The sequence below is a fragment of the Triturus cristatus genome, chromosome 2_1 (genome assembly GCF_964204655.1).
Source record: "Triturus cristatus chromosome 2_1, aTriCri1.1, whole genome shotgun sequence".
Classification (NCBI taxonomy): domain Eukaryota; kingdom Metazoa; phylum Chordata; class Amphibia; order Caudata; family Salamandridae; genus Triturus; species Triturus cristatus.
Genome location: NC_140581.1, coordinates 89964085 through 89989220, shown reverse-complemented (window position 1 = coordinate 89989220; position 25136 = coordinate 89964085). Strand labels below are relative to the sequence as shown.

At 44.3% G+C, this 25136-nt stretch overlaps 1 protein-coding gene across 4 annotated transcripts in view; it reads left to right on the top strand.

The window, feature by feature from the left end:
* UNC13B (unc-13 homolog B) overlaps positions 1-25136 on the top strand; it is a 2660654-nt gene that overhangs the window by 26033 nt on the left and 2609485 nt on the right. The gene's annotated exons all lie outside the window — the stretch shown is intronic.

Here is a 25136-nt window from a genome sequence, read left to right as displayed (position 1 = left end):
GGCTATTTTGAGGCCTGGGGATGGGGCAGCCCGGCTGGGAAGGAGTAACTTTCCAGGTTTACAGGTGTTGCAGCTAGTGTAAGGAACATTGGGATCGTGCATAATATGGCAGGAGCTGTTTTTAGTTGGTCTAAGGCTGAGAAGGTCTCGGCGACAGTAGCTTACCCTTTTGGTGGCAGAATCCGGCATAGAATCTGGCCCAAGGCCCGGTCGTGCGGAGACGGGCGCAGACGGGCTTGCCTTAGGCGCACCTTCGGCGCGCAAACGGCGCTCCCGCTGCGCTGGTATGGCCGGCACATTTGAGGTAGAGGGAACTGGGCGTGGCCTCGAAATGGGCGTGTCTGCCCTTCTAGCGGCGATGGCGGGTGGAGGGGAGTTTCCCTGTCTCAGCGCTCAATCGGCTGTGTCAGGGGGAATTCCGTGAGCCTGCAAGGCGCTAGAAGCGAGCGCTACAGTGCAGGTGAGTGCAGTTTTAAAAACAGTGAAGAAGATAAATTGTCAATTTAAAAATGGCACAGGATACAAACAAACACACCTCCGGCTTCCGCCTCAGAGGTCAACAACAAGATTGAAGCCGCGCTAGTGCTCAGCGTTTAAATACAACAAGGGGGCGTGGCCTCGAAGTGGGCGTGTCTGCCCTTCTAGCGGCGATGGCGGGTGGAGGGGAGTTTCCCTGTCTCAGCGCTCAATCGGCTGTGTCAGGGGGAATTCCGTGAGCCTGCAAGGCGCTAGAAGCGAGCGCTACAGTGCAGGTGAGTGCAGTTTTAAAAACAGTGAAGAAGATAAATTGTCAATTTAAAAATGGCACAGGATACAAACAAACACACCTCCGGCTTCCGCCTCAGAGGTCAAGGTAAAGGCAAAGGCACAGTGGTGCCCCAGCATATCCCAGCTGTCCAGCACTTAGTGGGCAGCTGCAACGTGTAGGCTGTGCTCGGTTGCTCCTGGGCGCTTGGGCTTTTGCCTAGACTGCGTGCGCAGTCTGGCCCTGACTCTGCTGGACTGGGCATCCTAGCCCCAACAAGGCCAGTTGGCCTAGGGACAGTCACAGGTGGTGACTCATGTGAGTTGGGCGCAATTGTTCCTAAACCTGCACCTCTGAATGTGTTTTTATGCGTCATGTGCCTTGTTTTACACCGCTGAATGTATTTTATGCATCATGTGTTTTCCTTCCCTACACCTCTGAATGTGTTGTGATGCATCATGTGTAATGTGCTTATACCCTTACAGGTATTGTGATACTTAGGTGGTTGTTTTTCTCCTAGTACAGGTGGTGCTAGTGAGGTCCCGGTTCCCTGCGCAATATTCTCCTAAGGTGGTTAGGGTTGCGTAGGTGGTACTTACCTGCTACCAGTAGTTACTGGTTGTGTGCTACATTTTCTATTTTTGTGCTACAGTAATTTTATATCCTAAGTTCTAAAAGTGCTAATTCCTGACAGTGGTCCATGTGGCCCTGTCCCCTGTACATATAATCCCTTGTAAATTCTGCCCGTGCCTGTTGGCACATTGTAAAGTGTGTGTTTTTATCTAATGTGTTTTGGTAATACAAAGGCTATTTTGATATAATACCTTGTGTGGAGTTTCTTTTGTGGTGGGCCTTGGGTGTCGCTGCTGGGTGCGCGCGCAAACGCTTTACACATCGCCTCCGGGATAAGCCTGACTGCTCGTGCCAAGCTACCAAGGGGGTGAGCAGGGGTTATCTTTGGCGTGTAACTCCCCAGCCCTGACTAGAGTGGTGGTTTCTGCCTGGCTTTTGCGCAAGCCCTAGCCAACCAGAAATCGCCATTTCTAACAGCGGGGAGATGAGAAGGAATTCGTTTTTTGGTGAGTTTAAAATTGTCAGCTAGCCATTCAACGGTTTTATGGAGTGCATGGTTCATAGTGTTGTTCTCTTCCGGAGATGATATCTCCATATACAACTGGGTGTCGTTAGCATACATGTGAAATGAAATGTTAGCCTTATGTAGTACTTCAGTGAATGGTTCGATGTATAGGTTAAATAGTGAAGGGGATAGAGCTGATCCTTGTGGGACACCAATTTTAATCGGAGATGGTGGGGATAGCTTGCTGTCTACTAGGTATCTTTGCGATCTGTTCTCTAGGAAGGAGTGGAACCATTTCAGTACAGTTCCTGATAAGCCCATCCTATTTTCCAGGCGCTCTTATAATTTGGGATGGTTTACTGTGTCAAATGCAGATGATAGGTCTAGAACAGAGCTTTCCAAAGTGTGTGTCGCGACACAGTACTGTGTCGCCTCCCATCTGTGGGTGTGTCGCGCGAGGATGACGTCTGCGGCCAGATTAGGAAGAATTCTCTTGCATTTAGTGACGCAGTACAGCGTAGGAAGTAGAAGCGTTAGGCGAGCGTGAGCCGAGCTTGTGGCCTTGTTCCCTTTGCGATGCAGTAACCAAGGAGCCGCCTCTGCTCCCCAGGTAAATGTTCGACATTTTAAAACTCTGTTTAGGCTCCAGGCGATCGTTCCTGTTTAGTTACAATATCATATGCAGTTGTGTGATTCTGTGCAAATCCTTCATCTATCTTTCGTTTTTCATCACTTTCTCGCCTTTGTTCCCATCTCTCCTCTCACCACTAAGTTAACCCCTGGCCTAGTCAGATTTCACCTCTTCCGGCCCTTCAAAGTTCAAACCACTCTGGCTCTCCTTGAATGGGCCACCTGCCCAGGGCAGAGCGGACTGTTCTTGGTGGCTGGGTCCGTCAAGTTTTTTCTTCTTCTAAGAATTATTTATACCGGAAAAACACGTTTAATTGTATGGTGCCCCTGTTGCTTTTTTATTTTATAGTGCATTTATCTCAAACCTCATTCAAGTGCCCCACTTTTTTGATAATATTTCTTCTTATTGTGTGCATATTTGTCTTTGTGTGCTGTTTTACATTCTCCCCTGCCTTCACAAGCCAAACGAGCTGGCGCAGAGTCATCTGGTGCGGCTATTCACAACAAATCTAAATTAAGCAAGTTGAATCATAGATACCTCAGTTAATAAATGTCGATGTATTAAATCGCCAAATTAGCATGATTGATAGAGATGCAGAATTACATTTATGCTGCTGTTTTTCCAGCCTGACCTTGCACACATGTGCCCCCACCCACACATGTGCCCCCACCCGCTCCCCGAATGTGTACAGAAGTCGTAACAGGTTCGCCCCTCAGGCCCAGGCCTTGTGTCTTCCCGGAGACCCCAGTGAAGAAGTGAAATAAATCTCTGGTGGATGACGTGAGAGAGGCTGCCAATGCAAGGGGGGGGGGGGTTCCCAGCAGGCTGCAGCCCACCCTACTGAGGAAGGCTTCAGGATTGTGATTGATGTCTTGTGGTACCCTGGAGAGTCATTAATTTTTATACAAGATTGCAGTTATATTTTTAGTCTGAAGCAACTGCGCCAGCGAAGAGGGTGGTGTGTTATTAATCTAATATGTTTACTTCTGCTAACAAAATTAGAAGACATTACTTTCCCCAAGCACTATGCTACCTAAATAAATGAGTACAAACAGCCTAACCACAAGTTCATTAAAACAGCTGTAGTTGTAACATGAGACTGTCACCCCGTCACATTTTAACCATATGAAGGTATTTATTTTTATTCCCATAAAAGCATCTAAATAATCTACCTGATTGCGATATATTTAAACAATAAACTATGAAATGCCTTAACAATTATACTTGATTAACCCACAAAGGTAGGGGGTGAGAAATAAAATCTTAACAGCACATAGCAAAGACAAAAGCACTCTTGACTGAGCATTTCGATCAGTTTACTGGTGTGTTGTTAAAATTCACTTTTGTACTCTCGCTAGCAGTGTTACACGGATTGTCAAATGTAATTAGTAGTGTCACTAACCTGACTTCACATGCAGTAAAGATAAAGCAAATAAAAAGCATTTGAAACTTAGCTTTCTCCTGTTTGCTAAAAGTGTTCAGGACTGTGCCTTCTAAATTTAGAAAAAGGATGAGAAAGGCCCCCAACGAAGTCAGCCCAATGCCTTTCTATCCACATAGCGGCGCAGTTCCATGCAAACCCAACAGCCGGGTCGGACTGAGACAGAATATAGTCCTGGCATCAAATAAAAGTGCCCCCCCATTAGTGAATTATACAGATAGTAAAGTGGCCAATGTTTGAAAATGAGGGCAGTTTCGACACACCGAATGAGTGATTCGTAAGGTATGGAAGACTGCATGGATTTGAACTTCCGCAGACAATGTTTCTGGTAATACAAGGGTATTTTCCGTAAAAACCTACCCAGCAGACTATAACACATGGCAACAAACAGCCATAACAATGCCCACTGATTGACCTGTCAGAACAGCTCTTTAGGCATTGCCTGATTGCCCTTAGGGTTATAGTAGTTTTTGTTCAAAATCATTTATAGGCATTTTTAGAATTACAAAGAACTACACAGAGAAGAAAGCAAGGAGGGAGAAGGAAACAAAACATGTGCGAGGGGCTATTACAGTCCTCCCAATAATGTCACTACTGTGGTATTAAACGGAGTCAGCCATCTATAGTACACAGCATCTTAGAGCTGCCTCCCAGGTCATGTTGCCGTCTATTTGTAGCCCTGGACCTCTCGGTTTGTATTGGGTGCTCCTGGGACCATGTCTGGTTACATTCATGTTTAGGCTTTCCAACCGCATTTATTTGCCTTCCTGTTTTGTTTATTTCTTTGTGTGCAAGTTGTTGAGTGTGTTTGTCTGCCTGCAAGGGTTTCTGCGTTTGTTTTGCATGTTTTTTCCACAGCTGTGTGCGAGTTTCAAGCCAGTTGTATTTTAACCATCTAGCAGGGCAGACATGGTTTCAGTTACTTGAGGGTGTACTGTCAAAAGTGCAGGTGCATCCGGTTTTGTTTTGGGGTGCTCCCAGAGAGTTTGTCTCGTTTCAGCATTGTGTGCTTGTTAGTCAATTGCCCTTTGTGTCTAGGAGAGTGCAAGCTTTTGTGTATGCGCGTGTCTGCGAATTTGTGTTCACCATGCCATTACTTCTTTGGGTCATCTCTGTGTGTGAGTGTGTGTATGTGTGTGAGAGAGCATGTGCTTGAGTCTGGAAATGTCACATATTTCTAAGCATGTGATTGTATGTTTGTTTTTGAACATGTGTCGGGCATCCTTTGTCTGTATATTTATGTATGTTTGTGGCAGAGTATGAGGGGGAGGTATGGGAGACATTTACATACTTCAGTGTCAATGTGTGCATGATTATATTCTTGTTTCAGGCACAAACCTAACCTTGTTTACACCCAGTTTTGCCAGTCACTGTCATTGTTAGAACTGTATCACAATTGCTTTATTAACCTTCCTGCTTTCTCAAATTTGCTTGAAATTGCGCCATTTGCCCACTATTTTGTCAAAATTTTCTCAGGAGGAGAACACCCCGATCCCCCTTTAGGTGTTTTGGGCTCGCTCGCTGCGCTTGTCCGCATTACCGTGTCACAAGATGAAGATTGTCTAAAAGGTGTGTCACCAACATGAAAAGTTTGGAAAGCTGTGGTCTAGAAGAATCAAGAGACCGGTTTCATTACGGTCGAATGCTAGTAAAGCGTCATCTACTATGTGCAGGATTGCTGTTTCCGTACTATGGTTTGGTCTGAACCCAGATTGGTAGTCATTAAGTAGCTCAAAATCAGTAATGTGTTGACTTAACTGATTGTGCGCACATTTTTCTAGTACTTTGGCTAGAAGGGAATGGTTGTTAGAGGACGAAAGTTGTCAGGGTCCGATGGGTTCTCCGTAGGTTTCTTTAGGAGAGGAACCACCTGTCCTGTTTTTAGGCAGTCCGGAATTGATCCTTGGGCCTGCGATTCATTATATTAGTCCAGTAGGGGATGACCATATGGTTGCAGGAGAGCCAGCATTTCGCCGGCAGCGGGTCATTGTAATGATTATTTGGTTTTAGAGAAAGTAGAATTTTGGTAATGTCATGTTGATCATATATATTGAAGGTTGACCAATGGGCATTATTCTGGGTATTACTTAAGTAGTGAAGGCAGGGTTCCTCCCTTGTTCACTCCTAAGGTTTGAGGTTTTTTCAGCGTTATTCTTGATTTCTCTCTCCAATGAGATGGCTTTATCGGTAAAGAATGTTGAAAAATCCTCACAGTTCAAGTCTGATTTCGATGTTAGTAGGGAAGATTAGGCTAATTTGTTCGATTGATCTTTTAGTAGATCGAAGAGTTTCCGTGGTCTGTTCTTTGCATTTTCAAGTTCATTTCTAAAAGATTCTTTTTTTGATCTAAGTACGCTTTTATTGTAGGTTTTTCTGGTTATTCTGAGTTGTTTTAGGTGGGGGGATGACGGAGTTTGTCTCCATTTTCGTTCTGTTAATCTGAGTTTGTCTTTCTTCATTAAGTGAACCGTTGAAACAAGGATTTTTATCTTTGATCTGTATTCTTTTAAGTTTTAGCGGTCAATGTCGTAAATTATTGCAGCTGTCGTCTGATTGTAGTGATCTTTCAGCTCGTTGATGTCCGTTAATTTTGAAGAGTGTTGGAGTTCCTACTCGACTTGTATTTTTAGAATCCCCTCGTTCAGATTTCTAGTGTCTCTCATCCAATGTTTGGGTTTGATTGGTTGCGATAATGTTTTCGCTTTTTTGGCTGATATTTGGAAGGTGATGTAGTGATGATCAGACCAGTCACAAGGGATGATTGAGATTTTATGGATCGCATTTTCTTTGGAGATGATCCAGTCTAATGTAGCTCATTTAGAGTGGGTAGGTACGGCACATGCTTGAACTAGTGAGTGGTCGGCTAGGAATTCTTTCAGAATGTTGACCTGATTATCTTGGATGTCGTTCCAGTGAAGATTGAAGTCCCCTAGGAAAATATCATTGGAGTGAGGATCTGAGTTGGTTGTAATAATTTCCATTAGATGGTCTATGAAAGTTAGGTTTTTGCCTGGGGGGTGATAGAATGCGTGTAGTTTGTACACTTGGTTGTCTGTGAATCGTGCTGCGAGTCTCAGGTAGTCACATGAGTCTACAGGGTCTGCACTAGTTTTAGAGATGGTGATGTTTGATCTGTGGTTACATGCCACTCATCCCATTTTGATTAGTCTATCTAGTCGTATAATGCTATAGTTCGGAGGTACCAGCATGTCAAGGCATGGGGAGGATGATTCCGATAGCCATGTTTCAGTTAGGATAGCCACGTCAGCATCTTGATTCAAGATTAGGTCGGCAATGTCCGCGGCATGTTTCATTGCTGAACGCCAGTTGATAAGTAGGCATGAGATCCTTTTTTTTAGGAATTTCTAGGTCAGGGCTCTAGTCGGGCTCTTCTGGACTTAGCGTTATTTCTTTCAGATTACATGAGTTTGGATTTCTGTGCTTTGTATGTGTTATTCTGTTGGAATTAATTTGTACCACCTGAATCTTCTGGTTACTTAAATTGTCGGGGAGGTTGGAAGTCATATCGTAGGAGAGTAGTAGGTTTTGGATTTCACTGTCCGACAGATATCTAAGGAAGATACGTGGCCTGTAAATCCTATTGGATAGAGGCAGTGGGGTTGTGTCGGATTTAGTGTGGAGATTGTGTGCCGATTTTTGACTCTGGATAAACTTGGCGAGATAGCTTTCTGAGAGCAATAGAGTATTCTTCATGTTCCTAATAGCGTTGCGCATGTCTTGTCTTATCTGTCTGGGCCATGAGCATTTCTAATTCCTTCCCTGATGGAAGTGGGAGTTGGTGGTGTTGTTTTTGCAACGGGCCTGCTAACCTGTGGATCGTTAAGTTGGAAGGTTCCTTCTCCGGCTGTTTGTTTATATCTTGTGTTCCCTCAATAGTTCTTTTTTTGCTCTGAGGGGCAGGTCCTGAGTTGATATCGGTCATGTTGTTTGTCGTCTCAGGGCATTGGATGTTGGGTGTTGTCCCCTATACCTTGGTGGTTTGTAATGTTGTGGAGGTCTTGGCATCAGATGTGCGCAGATTGATAGCTTTCAATTGGAGTGCTTCTATGGGGTCATTGCTGAGTGTTTCGTGCATGTCTGCTCTTGGGATGCTTGCTGTATCATGTGTCTTTGTGTGTTGTCTAGTCTTGGAGGATTTGGAGAGTCGATTTCCCTGATCTGTTTTGCCGTCTCTCTTATTGATTACCCTCAGCAGTGTATGGATGTAGGTGTCTGAGCTGTCGTCTTGTTGTTGAGCTGATATAGGGCATTTATGGACCTGTTCTGATTATACTGCCTTATTAAAATCTTAATGTAGATTCTTTTTACTTTTTTTCTTGCGTATCCCCGGTCCGCCGCAGCATTTTGCCGATTGAGCGGAGGGAAGCGGAACACTTTCTACTTTGTTAACTGCACTTCCAGCTGGGTTAGCAGCCTAGTGCTTCAAGATTGTACCGCCCATAAATTCAACATGATGGGCCGGACGCACAGCGGGTGCACCGCTGCTGCGCCAAAGGCAAACTCATCTGCGCCCATTGCACCCGGACCGCATCATGCGCCAGAACCCCTGGGAAAACTATCAGTCATGTGGCTATTCTAAAAAATTAACTTCTTGACTTGCTGGTGTCAGCTCCCCATAAATCTATAAGCACTCATGAATGACAGTATCGTTGTCTGCCCTGGCTGGCACTATTAGTTTATTTTCTCCAAACCAGATTCCACAGTAGCTAAGACTCCCCTTCCTTCTCATGGCTCATGTGGCACCACCTTCTCCGGATTTCTAATCCATGCTAGATGTTTGTTTAGAAATAAAGTTGCATTTTTCGACTTTGTCTCTCAACAAAAGCTGGATCGGGTGTTCATTACAGAAACCTGGGCAAAGGAATCATCTGGTTTCTGACCTGGTTGACGCTGTTCCACAGGGTTATACCCTTTCCCGATTGGACAGAATAGGCAAATGTGGAGGTGGGTTAGCTATTATTTATACAGACTTCTACCTCTATTAGATTGAACCATTAACTCCTGCCTCAGATTCCTGTGAATCATTACTTTTCTTATTAAAAATATCTTCGAGAGAGACATTTGTTGGAGTCCTGACTTACCTGCCTTCATGACCTAGGTCCGCCTTCATCATGGAATTTGCCAATCATATAGAGCCTGACCTTGGAAAACAAAATCTTACACTTCTGGGAGATTTTAATTTATCATTTGGAGAGTGCCTCTTGTAAGATCTTGCAAACTTTTAAAGATACTATGCTATGTTGTGGTTTCACCCAATTAGTCAAGACTGTCACCCATGAAGCAGGAAACATTCTTGATGGCATCTTCTCTAATGATCATCGTATTACGGCGGGGGAACCCCTTCCTCTCTCCTGGTCGGGGTCATCATGCTGTACCTTTCTCTCTTGTGCTCCCAGTAACTAAAGAAGGTGCCAGTAAGGTGCTTAAAAGAAACTTTAAATGTATAAATAAGGAATCCTTTCCTTTGGCCCTTAATGAAAGACGATGGACTGAGTATAATGATCCTGATTTAGAGGACGTAGAGTACTCTAATTGGCTTGGGGGCCGTCATTGATTTTCTTGCTCCTCTTAAAGAACTTTATATAGGCAGAGAAAAACCTACGGCGCCCTGGTACTCAAAAAAGCATAAAATACTCCAGCAGTCCTGTCGCTGCCAAGAACGTATCTAGCGTAAACATTATGACCCATCGGAAAGAATAATGCATAAAGCCAGGTTGGCAGAATACAAATTAGCCATTAACTTCGAGAAATTATTTTTTTACATTCAGATGACACCATCACTCAAATCCTCTAGTGATTTATTTAATTAGTTCACTATCACCCCTCCTGCTTCGGCACAAAATGGGAGCTCGCAAGACTTTTGTGATGGTATGGCTAATTATTTTCACTTCAAATTTGCTGAGATTTACTCCTCCTTGGACAGTCTTAACTCTGAGCTCTTCAATTCTGACCAACATATTACTCTCATCCCTTGGTGCTCCCCATATCAAGAAGAGGGATGACTGTCTGTCCGATTTCCTCCCTCTTTCTTACGAACAGATTGACCAGCTTCTAGGGGGACCAAATCAGACTCAACTCTGGAACCCTGCTCCTCAAAGCTGATGATGTTGGGTAGGGATATTATTATTCCCTATCTTACAGCAACTCTTTATCTGGCCATTTCCACTGGACGATACCCACTTAGCTAGAAAACAGCGGTCATCAAGCCCTTATTAAAAAACAAACAAAAAAAATCTTGATTCAGCAGAATTAAAAAACTATCGCCACATTTCCCTATTTTCTGTTCCTGCTGAAATTCTGGAGACACACCTTAATGCCCAGCTGTGTACGTATTTGGAACAACAGCATTTGCTTGATCCTACTCAGTATGGGTTCAGAAGTTACCATGGGTCTGAAACTGCAGTAATAACTGCAGTCAACCACGTTCTCATCTGGGTTGACGCCGGGCAGTCCGCGTTGTTGATTTTGTTAGACCTATCGGTGGCATTTGATACCATCTCGCCAATAAGGCTCATTGAACGTCTTTCAGGAATTCGGGGTGACAGATTCTGCCTTGAAGCTTCTTTCTTCTTTTTTAACGTATAGTTCACAGAAAGTAACGATGGACCAATTCTATTCGGGCCCCACTTTCACTCTTTGTGGAGTCCCACAGGGCTCCTCCTTGAGCCCCACCCTATTTAATATAGATGTTGCCCCACTGCCAAAGCTGGTTAGATCATTTGGGTTGGAGGCAATATCCTATGCAGATGATACATAATTAGTTGTGTCCATCACAGAGGGTATAGAGGTCTCAGCCGCCGATTTTACCAACATCATGAAGGTGGTTGCATCTTGGGGAACTATCTTCAACTGAATGGGGGCAAAACAGAGGTTTTGGTCTTTGGTAGCCAACATTCTATATGGACCCATTAATGGTGGCCAGAAATGCTCAGATCATGTCCCTGTCCTCTCTGCAAAGAATCTTGGTGTCATTGTTGACAACAAGTTGTCCTTCAATCTCCAGGTTAATAGGACCGTGTCATCTTGCTTCTGGGTTATAAGGACCCTTTGGAAGATATTTCTGTTTCTTTCTTTTCCCATGCGGAAGCAAGCAGCGGTGGCATTGATTTTTATCCAAGATGGATTATTATAATGACCTCTATTTGGATATAAATATGGCCTCTATCAACAAGCTGCAAACTTGTAGGGATTGTGGCAGCAAGACTTGTCTTGGAGGTTCCGAAATGTCTGCCAATTTCGGCTGCCATTCAGAAACTGCATTGGCTTCCAGCTCAGAAACAAATCCTGTTTAACCCCTTCAGCGCGGCGCGGATTTCCGCGCCACGCTGAAGGTTCCGTGCGCGGGCGGGGCCATGACGGAACGGTTCCGTCATGCGCACAGCGCAACCGACGTGCATGACGGAACCGTTCCGTCATGCGCGTCGAAGGGGTTAAGGCCCTATGTAGTGTTCATAAGGTGCTTCAATTCAGGCCCGAACGGAATCGGACACCTCTTCGAATGCTACGTCCCCACCAGACAACTGCGTTCCGCCAATAAAAATCGGCTGGTTGTTCCCAGGTACAGGAGGGTAAGATGGGGAAGAAGAGCCTTTGCTGTAGCAGCGTCTAAGATTTAGAATGCTCTCCCTCTATCGATTTCATGTCTTGAGTCACATCTTCCTTTTCGCAAGTCCTTGAAGACCTGGCTTTTTGCCTTGTAACTGTTTCTTACTGACGGCTTATGCTCCTGCCTGGCAGTGGAACCGCTGCAGCACCTTGACGCCTTTCGGGCATTTGTTTGCGCTTTAAAAGTTGGTTATTAATTCTTTCTCATTTAGATTTGATAAAGTAGACCAAAACGAGCTTGTTCACCAAAAAATGAATACTGAGTCTTTGATTGAAATTGCAATTGGACTCTTATTAATTTCTAATTAGTCAACAAGGCAAGATGATTACACTGCATCCCTGAACTGTGAGGTTCCTCGTTGCCTTTTCATCTCGTTTAAGAGTTTTTACGTGCCTGCACCTCAAAGTGATCAGTTTTGAGATGTATGAGTAAGTAATTCAGATTGCGCTACTTTTGAGGCAGAGACAGCACACACATTGTTAGCACCAAACAAAAAATGTACTAAAACATGGCACGTTGCCACCACTGCTCTAAGTGACTTACCCAGGGTCGTATCCCTTCTATGAGGACATCCTTTGGGCCTGCCTCAAGGTCACATACCAGGTTTGGGGTCTCTTATTACCTGGGACAGGTAAATGCAAGATTAGCGTGACAACAGGGCCAAACAAAGTCTGGATAGATGTTTTACATGCAGTTGGGCACTCATGGAAGGGGTACTCCCATTAAGCATGCAGCGGACGTTCCTGTCTCAACATCAAGAATTGCACCTAATTCGCCCCTGCTATCATTTTACCCAGGTTCTCCTGGTAAAGTGGATGGTTAGAGTGCTGTTTGTCACCTGTGAGGGTATCCAGGCACTGAGTAGATAAGGGTGGGCGTGTGTTGAGCCTGGGTCTCAGTATAGACAGTCTTGATGGCCCTAAAGAAGAATCATTGAGAAATCAGGTCTTCAGCTTCTTGGGGAATTCAAGAAGTGAGGAGGAGGCCCTGATGTGTTGAGGGAGGTAGTTCCAGGATTTGGAGGCTTGGTGGGAGAATGACCGATCTACCTTTCTTCTTCTGTGGATTTGGGGGGTGTGTGGGATTGAGAATGAGGCTGAGCAAAGTTGCCTGGTGGGTTGGTGAAAGTGAAGCCAGTGATTAATGGATGCGGGTCCCATGTTGTGTAGTAACCCCCTTATGCCTAGAAATCAGTGGCCTGTAGTTGAGGGTAGTGGGGTTCTTAGCCTCCACCTTTTCCGAGGCATGAGGAGTGCCTGTCAGGCTAAACAAAGGTCAGCCTTATAGACACTCTTTATGTTTGGGCCAGGCATTTAGGTTCGCTAAATGCGCAGCTGCCTGGCTGTGTGAGCCAAAATTTTCCAGGCTGAAGATTTTAAAGGCTGGTGGGCGTGACCTTCTCAAATCGGCAAAGTCTTCTGAGAGCCTTCATCTCATGAAGAAGGGGAGTGTCCCTGATAGACTTGGACCCACACGCTTCAGTTTTAAGGCCTGAAGTCCCCAGGGCTGAGTGTCCATCAGTGACATTTGTGACAGAGTGGGGTGAGGTCAGCAGTCTTACTGACCCAATACCACTCTGTGGTGAGTAAAGGACTGCAGTCTCTTCTCCGTGACTGAGGGTCCGCCAGTGAGAGATGGTGGCAGTCCCAGCCCTCCATGAACCACTGAGGCTTCCCTCCTTGATTCCTGAGATGTGGCCTGCTGATTTTTAACCTTTTTTTTAGAGTATGTGTGTGAAAGAAAGTGTGTGTGTGACTCTACCCCACCCCAGTTGCACATTACCGCCATCTACTGCTAGAATTACCTCAGTAATGCCAGCATAGTGCCATAGGTGCTTCTGTAAAATGAGAATTACCTTTAGCATGCCAGTTGCAGACTCATGGGTTTAACACGCTCACATTCAAGTACTTTCACTCACTGAAATTCTCACTCAAATTCATTCTTAAATTAAAAAAAAATATCTTTTTGTTGGTTTTTGTTTCAGTTAACACAACATCGCACTTATGGTGGACTGTCACTGTACATGTATCACAATCTGTTTGCTTACATTACATATATGCACGTTCATTATCACAGTAGAGCATTTCCCCACAGTCCTATCAAACATTTCAGGTAACCCCATCTCCCTCCCGTTCATACGGTATGGTCTGTTATTCTTCTCCGTTTGTGGCCTATTTATTTATTTGAAGGTTTTATATAGCGCGAACAAGACCCTTACGGGTATCAGAGCGCTTTACAAGGCACATGACGGAAACGGGTACAGGCATTAAAAAAAAAAATCTAAATATAAATGATTCCATATGTGTCCAGTGAGTCCAACCCATAGTGTCGCATCCAGTTACCCCATACCCTGCGGTATTTTCCGGGGCATCCTCTACTCTTAGAGGTTCCCTGTTCTACCGCCATATATTGGTCCATTCTGGTCTTCCATTCATTCAGCGTCGATGCACTCAAATTCGTTCTTAACTCGCACTCCTTTCTCACTACATCACACTCCCACTGCATCAAACTAATTTTCTTTCAGTCACTCACCATCACTTAGTTTCTCTATCTCACTCTCATTGCTCATTCTCACTCACGTATTCACCTTTTCTTATTCATGCACTCACGCTGACACACCTCTACAAACACACCCACACCCTCACACACCTTTAACCCCTTCGCTGCTAGGCCTTCCCCCCCCTGTGCTAAGCCTTTTTTGGCTATTTGGGGTAGTTCACACTTAGGCCCCTGTAACCTTTTGACCACATAAGGTATCCACACCAAATTTGCGTCCTTTTTTTCCAACATCATGGGGATGCTAAAGGTACCCGGCGAACCCAGAGCCAATAACTGAGCAGCGTCTTGCAATGTTTTTTTATTATGTACCGGGTATGTAGCAATTATTCTGGGAAAATTTATACATGGAAAAATCGGTATGAAAGACACCTATGTATTTCTGATATGAGAACAAAATATAGAGTTTAGAAACAGTAGATATTTGCACATTTCCGAAATTGGAAGTACCCATACTAGCATGAGAATTATAGGTCCTTTTTCAAAATGATTTCTTTTTTACACATTGTCTTTCATTTGGAAGGCAGAAATGCATCGAAAGTCAATAGGTAATAACAGTTGCTCTACAATTCTGTGTTACCCCAAGTCTCCCGATAAAAATGCTACCTCATTTGTGTGGGTAGGCTTAGTGCCCACGACAGGAAACGGCCCAAAACGCAATGTGGTCACACCACTTTTTCACAGTGAAAAATGACCCTTTTTTTGCAAAGTGCCTAGCTGTAGTTTTTGAACCCTAGCTCTGCCGGCACCTAAGGAAACCTAGCAAACCTATACATTATTGAAAACTAGTCACCCTGGGGAATCCAGGATGGGGTGACTTGACTGGCTCTCACCAGGTTCTGGTACCCAGAATCCCTTGCAAACCTAAAATATTGTTTAAAAAAACAACATTTTTCTCACATTTCTGTGGTGGAAAGTTCCAGAATCTGCGTGGATCCACAAAATTCCACCCACCCCACATTCCCCAAAGTCTTTCGAGAAAAATGGTGGGTGGGTCAAGTACCCGCGACGGGCAAGGGCCCAAAACTTATTGAGGCGACATCAAAATTGACCTGGTTTTGCAAGGGGGATCCTATGACGTTTTGGCCCGGGGCTCGGCGGCCACCTAGTGAAACATACCAAACCCACACATTTCTGAAAACTAGACACCCGGGGGATTCCAGGGAGGTATGGCTTGCGTGGACCCCCAAAGTTTTCTTACCCAGAATCCTCTTTAAACTTGAAATTTAGCTGAAAAAAAAACACTTTTTTCACACATTTTTGTGTGGGAAAGTTGTGGCATCACCGGGCTGACACAGATTTCCTACCATCCAGCGTTCCCCCAGGTCTCCCGATAAAAATGGTGCCTCACTCGTGTGGGAGGCCCAAGGACCCGTAGCAGGCAATGGCCCAAAACATTTTGTGATAGGAAAATTTTATGTCGCCTCAATACGCAAAACACATCGCAAACAATTTCATGCACAAAACACTAACGAAATATGCTGCTATTATGACATCACTTACAAAAACTTCATTCTTGCATGACATTAATACTCAATTGGAGTAAACACAACGAAAAGGTTTTTCTTACCAAAAAACTGCAACTACGCAAAACTGCAGATCAACCGCTGCCGAAACCACAAACAAGAATCCAAAGCTTTGCACTAGAATAAAAAGGAGAAAAAACACATTACAATCACAAATGGAAATAATGCACTAGTCCACACACTATCCACCAGCCAAGCAAAGCTGGTAGGTGGCCTTAAAAGCATAAGGCCGATCTGCCCCCGCGGGGAGCAGAAACAGCCAAAACATTCACCATCGTAAAGGGGGAGAGACCCTTGCCCAAGGGGTCACTCCCCAACATCAACATTTAAAAAGCCCTGGTGGCTAGTGGCTTCTACCCCCCAGGGGACAGATGGGCCTGAAACATTTGGCCAAGCTGCCCCCAAAGAGGGCAGAAACGGCCACAATATTCATCCCATAAAGGGGAGCGACCCTTGTCCAAGGGGCTGCTCCCAACAACACTAAAACAAACCCTGGTGGCCTAGTGGGCATACAATAAAGTTGTTTATTTGGGTCGATCTGCCCATCCAGGGGATCAGAAACGGCCCAGATAAATGCTTCCCAAAGGGAAGCGACCCTTGCCGAAGGGGCCGCTCCCCAAAAACATATTGCTCCCCCATAGGGAGCGACCCTTGGCCAAGGGGCCGCTCCCCAACAACACTAAAACAATCCCTGGCGTCTAATGGCTTCTGGGCCAAGGGGCCGTGCCCTGACAAACAAATTACATTTTAATTAAAAAAAATCCCTGGTGGCCCAGTGGGGGCATACATACTTTTTTTTTTTTAATTTAAATTATTTCATCTGCCCCCTACACACATTGCCCCCCCTGCCCCCAAGGGGAGCAACCCTTGCCCAAGGGGCCGCTCCCCTACACACAAAGAGCATACAATTTTTTTTTTTAAACTGGTGGTCCAGTGGGCCCTTACTAATTATTACTTTTTAAAATCAAGGCATCTGCCCCCCTCAAGAACCAACTAAACACATTTCTCTCCCAAGGGGAACGACGCTTGCCCAAGGGGCCGCTCCCCGAAACAAAATGGCTATTGAGAAAAAAAAAAATCATAAAATGTAGCCCCCCCCCTCCCTGAGGAGAAACTTACGATGCACTGGAAGAAAATGGCTTTCACTGCATCCGGAATCCTCAAATGACGTCAGCGTGCCTTGCGCGCCGACGTCATTTAATGATGTGGAGGCGGGGCACGTTAAAGGGCGTCCTATGGGGGGAGCGCCAGCGCTTCCCCCATGGGTGGGTGCCAGGACAGCCGGGAGCTGTTGTGAGCACAAGCCCACTGTGACTCAGGACGGCTCCCGGCCGTCCTGAGCACCAAACGGGTTAAAACATGTTTTTATTTAACTTCCGTTTAGTTGTCTGCGCTGGTCCATTACTCATGCCTGTGCTGGGTAGAACTTCAGGGCACAAGCACAGCTTCCTTGGGCACAGAAATACTAAACTGAAAGCTGGAGTATCTTACTTTTTTACCTCACCCTCTCCCACCTCAAAACAAGGTGAGGGTCAGTGAGGCTTCTGCCTCTACCCCACCCTTTGGCGAAATTGGAGTTATTGAGTTGCAAGCATCATAGACTTGCAGCCCCAGGCTTAGGCCTATGCATAAGCCTAAAGCACCCATGGCTACCTGTTGCAGTGCTGCTGCGTGTTACTAATAGGGAGGGCTCAGGGCCGTGACAGGCCCTTGACGACAGGGCTTGGATTTTGCCAGTATTAACCATGGCTACCTGTTGCTGTGATGCTGCAGCTTGTTAACATTGGGGAGGGCTCAGGGCCATGACAGGCACTTGAGGACAGGGCTTGGATTTCACCAGTATTACACAGCCATGGCTACCTGTTGCTGTGATGCTGCAGCGTTACTAGTGGGGAGTGCTCAGGGCCGTGACAGTCCCTTGAGGCCAGGGCTTGGACCATCTCTATGATGGCTGGGGCAGGGGTCTCTATCTGCGTGCCCCAGCCATTAGACAGATTATTGTCTCCAACTTCAGCAAGGATCAGCATTTTTTTATTCTTCCACTTGTGAATAATTACTTATTATAAAATACTGGGATCATTTTTTTTTTCAAAAAGATAGGAAAAAGAGGGCAGAGTCGGCGTGTCCACTACGGCAAGCCGCTTCTGAAGCTTGCAGGCATACCACAGTAAACCAAGATTTTTATGCTTTTGAAGAATACATCCACTTATTTAGAGAGCATTTTAAAAAATCCAGTGCAGTCTTGACCTTTTCTTAACATCCTAAAATGGGCAGAACCGAGCGATCTGACAGTGGCAGAACAGTGTGAGGTGTTGAGCGTGTTACATTTCTCCCCATAACATGGGTTTAGAAAATAGTCCGTCCATTTTACCTTTTGCTTATTTGTCTTATCTGAGACCTGAAGACATTTTTGGTTCTAAGTTCGAAAACAATGCTGGTTCTACTGTATATTTCTCGTTTTCGTCACTTCTAAATGGTTCATCTCCTTATGATACTATCTTTCACTACTAGTGGATGCAAGATCATGATCTCTAAACAACCATTGAACCTACGTAAGTAAAATTGCCCCCCGATCACCTCTAGTTTTGGCAGTTGGCAGTTTGGTGGATAAATTACTTTATTAAAATTACAGGAGTGGGAAGTAGTGCAAGCATACACGGTATCCTTAGTATTATTCCTCTATGTTTAGTGGGCACACCACCACCTGTGGCCATATTCCTTCCTTCCCCAGTAGGAGCACTCAATATTACCTTGTTAACTTCCTCCCCCGACCCTCTACCAATACCACACTCCAATGCACAGCAACCACAGTTGGAAACCATGCAGTAAAAGGCAGCAGAGTATACCTGATGGGCGCATTTCCGCCAAGGAAGCTTAAATCTGCTGTCATATCACCAGGCACTTCTCTCATGCCTTACTCAACTGTGGCCATTTTCAAGCCAAGTCTCCTTACCCAGTCCAGCTCTTTATGCTGCTTTACCTCTCCCGCTTCCAATAGGCTCTACTCAAGAAACCGAGAGAAGCACCCTCCGCTTACCTCCTTTTGCTAGGTCACAGCATAATCTGCTGGTCTGTTACATCTGTGCTCACGTGGTGTGGGTGAGTGGGCAAAGAGTATGTACCCTCCTCCACTTGTGGTTTCTGAAACTATTTTATCATTCAGCATTTCCACTGCTATGAATGACACCCCATGCTTCCACTTGACCTTCCCATAGCTGGGAGAAGCGTCTTTGAAACCTCTGCGATTGGGGCGACTACTACCAGCCTGTGCTGTTCCCATGTGGCTTGGTCTGCTTACTCAGTCAGCTGCCACACACACACTAGCCAAGTTAGCCCTGGTATAGCATTTCTATTGGGGAATACGCCTTACTGGTGCCTACTTGTACACTGTATCCAGCCAGAGAGATGACTTCCTTCATTACTTTCATCCTGGGGCAAAGTAGGCCTCGAAAGTCTCACGAGATAGCCCACTGGTCAGACTAAAACACTCTAAAATGTTGTTCTTATTTATTTTTTATTTGGCGTGCGGACTGATCACATCTTAATTAGCAAATATTTTAAATATCAAGTCTTGATGTGTCGTATGGAAGCTGGCAAATGGGTTGAGATAGCACTGTTTCCTCTCATATGTATGCATTTGTGCTTGTGTGTGTCTGTTTGTAAAGTTTTCAGTCGTTCTTTCAGCGTTTAGAGTGTATGAGAGTGCGTCATCGGTAGATGCCACAATCCCCCAGAAAGCAAGGAAAATCAGCAGAACGGCCCTTGCTGAACCATGGTTCTCTGAGGATCTAACGCTTTTTAAGAGGCGATGTCGTAGACAAGAGGGGCGTTGGGGCCAGAGTCCTATGATACCATGGAAAAAGAAATATATAAGGAATTGGTGACACAATACAAAGAAAATATTCATAAAAGTAAAATCAACTATTTCTTGGAGAAAATTAAAGCAGCTAAGAACAATACTAATGAACTGTTTATTACGGTCCAGAAACTTAGCCGCACTCAGGCGTCTAGGAATATTGCAGTAGGCCAATTATTTTGTAACACCCTAGCATCTTCCTTCTGTGAAAAAGTATCAAGCATTTATGATGTATTTGTTCTGCTGCCCCTAAAGGACACAAGCACTCCGCTTATACAAAGTGATGTAGAGATAATAGAATCAAAAGCTTCCAACATTTTCCCTGTTTCTGATATTACCCAATTCTCAGGCTTTCTACCTATGTCTTATAAGCAGGTTGGCAAACTTTTATATACCACTAAATCAGGATCGCCGATGGATCTGTGTCCTCCTAAGATAGTGCAGAAAGCGGCGGAGACAGTTGCATATCAACTCACAGAAATATTTAATCTAGTTCTTGAAACTGGAATATTTCCAAAAATCTGGAAAAAGACCTCTATTTTACCCCTGTTTATAAAAAAAAAAAAAAAAAACGTAGACCATTCAGAACCAAGTAACTATCGTCCGATCTCCCGCCTGCCCTTACCAGCAAAACTTCTTAAAGTATATGAACCAAGAACTAAATACTTTTATTAATACGAATCATATTCTTGGCTCCACGCAGTATGGCTTCTGGAGTGAGCACAGCACGGAGCTTGCCCTGATTACTGCATTAGAAGAAATTAGATGCTCAGTAGACAATGGAGGTATGGCCGCCTTGAGTCTTTCAGATCTCTCGGCGGCGTTCTATACCGTAGATAACAGCCCCCTGATAAATCACCTGCAAGAAATAGGCATAGCAGGTGTAGCTCTCACTTTTCAAATCTTCTATGACAGATAGAGAGCAAGTAGTTGAAATGGATGGCTTTGTGTCAGACACCTTCCAGTTCCCGTGCGGGGTTCCACAGGGCTCTTCATTGAATTCCACCCTTTTTAACGAGTATGTTACCCTACTGGCTAGACTGATTAAATCATACAGCTTTGCGATGGTATCATATGCCGATGATACACAGATCGTTGTCTCCATTTCAAATAATATTCAGGACATTGCCCATAGCTTTCAAGCCTGCATGCAACAAGTGAGCAGATGGATGCTAGAGAACTGCCTCAAGTTAAACTCCAATAAAACTGAAGTTTTACTTTTTGGCAGAGATCCGTCCTTTTGGTTCTCTGACTGGTGGCCTCAGGATTTAGGTTCCCTTCCCACTCCAGCCACAAAGGCAAAATATTTGGGAGTCATTTTTTATACAACTCCGTCTTTTACCCATCACGTGAAGGCGCTCACGTCATCTACATTTTTCACACTGAAAAGTTTGGGAAAACGTTTCCCTTTTATACCTCCAGAACTGCAAAAAACTACTTGTTTTGGCACTTGTTTTTTCCAGGTTGGACTTTTGCAACCCTCTTCTGGTCGGTATGCAAAAGGGACTCCTTATCAAGCTGCAGGATCTTCAAAATTCTGCGGCTCGTCTGCTTTTTGGCATTCCTAAATATTCTTCAGCTAAGCAGGCCCTTAAGGCCCTGCATTAGCTACCCCGTGGAAAAAATATACATTTTAAGGCTCTCTGCATTAGCTTCAAAGCCCTTCATAATCAGATAGACTATCTGATTAATTGATATTGCTGGTTCGTTCCTTCCAGAAATCTTCGGTTTTCATCACACAAGCTTATAGAGGTGTCCAAACCCCGACTCTCGAACTGGGATGGCAAAAGCTTTGTAAACATCACAGCCAGATTATGGAACTGATTGCCTGTTAAGCTTAAAAAATCGCCAGATCTGCTCTCTTTTAGGAAAGGTCTAAAGACTTGGTTATTTACCTTATAGCTTCTCTTATTTCAGGTCTTAAGTTTCTTCAATGTTATCATAAGCTTTTGATGCCAAGCGCCTAGGCTCCATAGGGTATTAGTTGTGCTATGCAAATAAATAAAGAGTGTTTCACTGCTCCTTCTTTTGCCTGTGCTTTCAGTAGGTAGGTTGGTGAGGCTTATATTACTACTTTCAGTGCTATATCTGTGCTCTTTACATGTGAGAAAATGTTGGACTGCTCCTTTCAGTACTGTGCCTGAGTGTGTCTGTATTCAGGAGTTTTGCCTTCTTTGCTGCCCATGCTGTACCATTTTCATGTAACTAAAAAGCTGGCACAGCTGCTGCACTTGATGTGTTTGTGTAAAAAAGCTTTACCTTCTTACACTACTTTTCATCCAAGGCCTTACATAGCGAGTATTTACTCTTGATGATCAGAAGTTTTAACCAAGTTAAGTTTTTTAACTCCGATCCTACTTATATAGCTTTCTCCATATAACACTTCCCATATTTCCATCGAAGAGGAAGCTAAACATCCCCACTCCTTGTATTTTAGTGTCTGTGATTAGGATTGCTCGCAGCCCTGGGTACTGTTGTAAGAGTATTTAATTTTTGATTTAAAAAAAAAAAAATTGTATGTAATATCTCTAGTCCTGCTTTAGAGTGTGTGAAGGATGTGAAATTTCAGTTGCTCGTTACTGGTACGCTTAGCACCTGCTTCAGCTGTACACGTTGCCCTTAGTTGTGCTGTTTCGACCCGCTTATTTTGAAAGAGCTGTGAAAAATGGTCAAAAGTGTGGGTCTTCTGACATGGGGGCAGACTCATTTATGTAGTGCTATGTTTGATTTGCTGCTTTAGGATTGCATTCAGTTTTTGAGATTCGGGGAGCTATTTTTCTAATGTATCAGTAAAGGAAAAGAGCCATCAGAGGCACAATTTGGATGAAGCTTCTGTGAATGAGGAAGAGGTGCATTCAGCAACTCGGGTTCCTAATTTGTAGGACATACAAAGAATAAAAAAGCAGTTTCTGCTGCTTTTAGAGCCAGAACGACTCCATTGTTTCCTAAGTGGCATCATTAGTACTCCAGATCATGGTGTTCAAGAGGAAGAGTTCAAAGGTCCACATATCTGAATTAAGTGGTAGCATCTGGCTCTTCCTGAAGCACAAGTTTTGGAGAGAGAGGGTGACTTTTTACTCCAATATGAGAGGATTTTAATTAGATTTTTCCTCTGATTCATTGGGTTCAGCAGTGGCAGCAACAGAGTCCTCTATTGAAGGTATGAGGCAGATCTGAATGAGGTCAGTAACGTGGATTCCACCTTGAAGAATTTGTTGATGCTTATTCCTTTTATGGGATCTAAATTGTTAACACACCTGAAGACTTTGGTAGAAAAGTCTATTGAGTATAGAAAGCTTAAGGGGCTATGGAGACCTACATGAAGAGGATTCTATTCTTCATGATGAGCTTTTGGGGCATCGTTCAATGAGAAGGTAGGAGCTAGCCTTTTTGTGAGAGGGAACATAACTGCGGATTCACACCATCAGAGAAGTCCCAGTCACAATATGCAGATGTTACTTCTCTTACTCCACCCTTGCCCCCTAAAAAAAATAAGATTATGTTTCAGGTGTTAATCATTTGCTAATTGGGTGCATGCTGATATTTTTATCAGGAGAAATGCAAGGTGTCCGTATTGGACCAGTGGGTCTTGGACCTTGTACAACATGTCTATCAGATATATTTTTCTAGAAAGTCCAGACAAGTGTTTGCGCTTGACTACTTTGCCCAAATATTTGCAGAAACAGCAAGCATTGTTGTCCAGAATTTGTTGCTCAAGAAAGCAATAATTCCAGACCCTTCCTCGGAGAGAGGGAAGGGGTTCTCTTCAACTTTCTTTCTGGTCCAGAAAGCATCTGGAGATTATAGAATAGATGTGAATCTAAAAGTAGCACACATTTATATTCCACAGATAACTTTCACGGTGATAAAGTATTTCTGCCATATATAATGACTGGAAGCTTCCTTGCATCTTTAGACCTCGTAGGTGGATATCTGCATGTGTTGATTGATTAAGCATTGAAGACGTACCTACGGTTTTGTGTATAAAACAAACCTTAATTGATCCAGGTTCCTCCTTTAGGGCTAACCTCTTTACTAAGAGCCTTCACCAAGGTATGGATAAGATTAGTAGTGGTGAGTTAGGCAAGAGGAATTACAAGCCTATCCATATTCAGATGACTGGTTGAGTTGTTCTTCGAGCTTAAGGCTTGCCAGCATGTCAAGGAAGTTTGCAGTCTGCTGAAAGTAGACAGATGTTTACTAATTCATAAGAAAAACAGGTCATACCAACCCCAGATCTGCAGTTCATAGAGGTGCTTTTCAGAACAGATCTGGGGAAGAGGTTTGTGCCTGTGTCAAGAAAATAATAAAAACTTCTTCTATCCTCTCTTCTGGGCAAGGAAACCCTGTCGGCCAGGGAATATCTGAAGGGCGACATTGGTACTGTTTCCTTGGTCCATATTCCCCTATTAAACCATCTTCTGATGTTTTGGGATCCAAAATCGCAGCAGTACAAGAAGGAAATCCCTGTAACCCAGAAAATCTCTCACCCCAGCGATGGCTGGATCAGGGCAATTTAACCAGAGGCTTTCCTCTTGAGGCTGTCTGACCCAAGACTCTGATGACAAATGCAAGCGAGGTAGGCTGGAACGCTACCCTGGGAAAAACTCAGTGCAGGAGTAAATGGGCTTGGAATACAAGGCATTATGTTCCAACTGGAGGTAGCTTAAAGCAGTTCAGATGGCTCTTCAGCATTTTGCTCTGCTAGTGAGAGGTCAGAAAAGACATCGGCTGCGTGTCCTTCCCATACATCAAAAGTGAGGGATCTTGTGTGCGGACACTATTCACCCTTGCTCACGAAATTTGTGTATGGGCAGAGTGTAGTCTTCTGTCTCTGTCTGAAATATTTCTTTCTGAGATTGAGAATGGGCCTGCAAACCATCTATGCAGGTATTTCACCTCATCAGTATCTCTGGTCTTGTGTCAAAAGATGTTCTATAAGATACCTGTGAAGTTTGAGAGGCTGGAAATAGATTGATTTTCCTCCAGGAAAAATGCCCTTCTGATTCATTTCTGCACAGGATCTTGGTCTTGCGAGCCATGTAGAGTGGATGCACTTTCCTCCCAGAGGCTGAAACTGCTTCTTTATGCATTCCAACCTATTGCATTAATCCAAGGGTATTCTTCAAGGCTCAGGAGGACCATGCAGAAGTGCTTTTAGGGGGTCTGTGCTTCAACTGCTATTGGTGCTTGATGCTTTTCCTCCAACTGACTGTGCAGTCACATTGAATGTTACATTTGTTTGCTTACCCTCAAAGGGGTAGCCCTCTGCCACTTGCGACTCTGGTCCGCTTCCAGCTGGGGGTATGCACTTGAGAAAATGAATCTGCAGTTCTCTTGAAGTGCCTGCATTTATTCAGCAATCAAGATGTTCATCCTCATTAAACTCCTTTTTAAGACACTGGCAATACTTTATGAAGTACTATGTGTCTAGGAATGTGGCCCATACTTCTAGGCATCCTTTGTATGTGCTAATATATTTTGGCAGATGGCTTTCTGTAGTGATTTGCAGTTTCTACTCTGTTATCTCTGTAGGCAGCCATTAGGGTTTTAGGAGCCCACAGTTGGGATCTATTGTTCCCTTGGTAGGGAGGCTATTGAGAGGTTTTTGTTTTTTAAAGAGACCAGTAAACAATTGCCCAGTTCCGTTGGGGGGCCTTCCCCTAGTGCTCTAGG